The sequence below is a fragment of the Prunus avium genome, unplaced genomic scaffold (genome assembly GCF_965620075.1).
Source record: "Prunus avium unplaced genomic scaffold, drPruAviu1.hap1.1 HAP1_SCAFFOLD_29, whole genome shotgun sequence".
NCBI lineage: Eukaryota > Viridiplantae > Streptophyta > Magnoliopsida > Rosales > Rosaceae > Prunus > Prunus avium.
In genome coordinates this window covers 50001-52500 of record NW_028276888.1, presented here as the reverse complement: position 1 = coordinate 52500, position 2500 = coordinate 50001, and positions in this window count along the sequence as shown.

Here is a 2500-nt window from a genome sequence, read left to right as displayed (position 1 = left end):
CGGATTGAGCACTTGCCAAGGATCAAAATGTGTCATTTAGAAGAAACATTTTCAAAATGTTTTTAAAATCTTGTGGGTTTGCAACTCATAAGAGCGTCACTTTCAACGTCCCCGGTATTGGATTGAGTTTCTAAAAACAACCGTGCACACCGAGGTTAAACTTTACCGGCTCCACTCCGACTCGCCGCTCGCCCACAATTTGTTTGCAACGAAACATTTGTTTTTAATTTTGTTGGTTTAAATCTTGTTGGTTTGAAATTGTTTTGAAAAGGTTCTTTAAATCTAGTGGGTTTGCAACTCATAAGAGCATCACTTTCAACGTCCCCGGTATTGGATTGAGTTTCTAAAAACAACCGTGCACACCGAGGTTAAACTTTACCGGCTCCGCTCCGACTCGCCGCTCGCCCACTAGTCCGAAGGCAACAAAACATTTGTTTTTCATTTTGATGAAAATTTCTGTTTTTAAATCTTGTTGGTTTGAATTTTTTTTGAAAAGGTTCTTTAAATCTTGCGGGTTTGCAACTCATAAGAGCGTCACTTTCAACGTCCCCGGCATTGGATTGAGTTTCTAAAAACAACCGTGCACACCGAGGTTAAACTTTACCGGCTCCACTCCGACTCACCGCTCGCCCACAAATCCGAAGGCAACAAAACATTTGTTTTTAATTTTGATGAATTTTTTTGAAAACATTGGCTTGGCAAGCCCCAATCCGCGACTATCCACCCACCGCCACCCCACACGGGTGGTTGTTGTTGCGAAATGAGGTTGTGGTCGACATGCCCGCGCATTTGAGAAGGAGTTCCTAGCACTCCATGCTCTTCCATGCCAAAAAAAAGCCTAGACAACCCCATTTCGCAACTTTCCACGCCTTTTTTTTTCCCCCTCACCCATGGCGGCGGCGTGGTGGCGGCGGCCGGATTCCGGCCACCACCGCCATGGGTGGCAGCCCCCCGACCCCGACACCAAACCCATAATACCGAGGCAACATATCGAGGCAACATATCGAGGCAACATGACATGGGTGTGGCGTGGGGGAAGGGGGCTGCAGCTAGGAGGGCATGGGCTGCCATGCATATGCAGGCAACACACACCCCCCTATATAGCATTTTATGCATTTAGCCCTTTGACAGGAAGAGACATCACCTATGCGCGAGGAGTCATAATGGGCTCTAAATAATTCAATACAAGGTATTTGGACGTGATTTTTTGCAGGGATACTAAGAAACATGCAATCTCTGATGGGAAAAAGTTTCATAAATATTTGAAGTCGGGAAGTATTTTTTATTATTTTTAGAAGTCGTAAAATTGAAAAAATCATTAAAACAAATCCGGGAGGAATTTTTTAGTTTTGTAACTTGGAGAAGGTACTAAAAATCATAGACTACTTATGGGGAGCTTATTGTGCGAGGAAATTTCAATAAAAATGGGGTTTGACAAGGTTTGAAAAATTCTGTCGACATTTGAAAAAATCTGGAACTAGGCTGCCGGCATGCTGCGCACATGCTGCGCGCATGCTGCGCGCAGGCTGCGCGCAGGCCACGGCAGGACAAGTTTCGCTAGCCTCACTGTCGACCGAATGCGCAAGCTGCGCGCACGCCATGGCAAGACAAATTTCGCTAGCCTCACTGTCGACAGAGTCAGCACGCTGCGCGCACGCCATGGCAGGAGAAGTTTCGCTAGCCTCGCTGTCGACAGAATCAGCACGCTGCGCGCAAGCTGTGCGCGCGCATGGCATGGCAAGTTTCGAAAAATTCTGTCGATAGGCTCCCGAGCGCGCACGCTGCCGACATGTTGTGCGCACGCTGCCGGCATGCTGTGCACACGCTGCGCGCAAGCTGTGCGCGCGCATGGCATGGCAAGTTTCGAAAAATTCTGTCGACAGGCTGCCAAGCGCGCACGCTGCGCACACGCTGCCGGCATGCTGTGCGCACGCTGCCGGCATGCTGTGCACACGCTGCGCGCAAGTTGTGCGCGCGCATGGCATGGCAAGTTTCGAAAAATTCTGTCGACAGGCTCCCAAGCGCGCACGCTGCGCACACGCTGCCGGCATGCTGCGCGCACGCTGCCGGCATGCTGTGCGCACGCTGCGCGCAAGCTGTGCGCGCGCATGGCATTGCAAGTTTCGAAAAATTCTGCGGCCAGGCTCCCAAGCGCGCACGCTGCGCACACGCTGCCGGCATGCTGCGCGCACGCTGCGCGCGCGCATGGCAGGACAAGTTTCGAAAATTTCTGTCGACAGGCTGAGCAGCGCGCACGCTGCGCACAGGCTGCCGGCATGCTGCGCGCAGGCTGCCGGCATGCTGCGCGCACGCCGCGCGCAAGCTGCGCGCGCGCATGGCAGGACAAGTTTCGAAAATTTCTGTCGACAGGCTCAGCAGCGCGCACGCTGCCGACATGCTGTGCGCACGCTGCGCACAGACTGCCGGCATGCTGCGCGCAGCCCATGGCAGGACAAGGTCCGAAAAATTCTGTCGACATTTTTACGCCATGGTAGGCTTC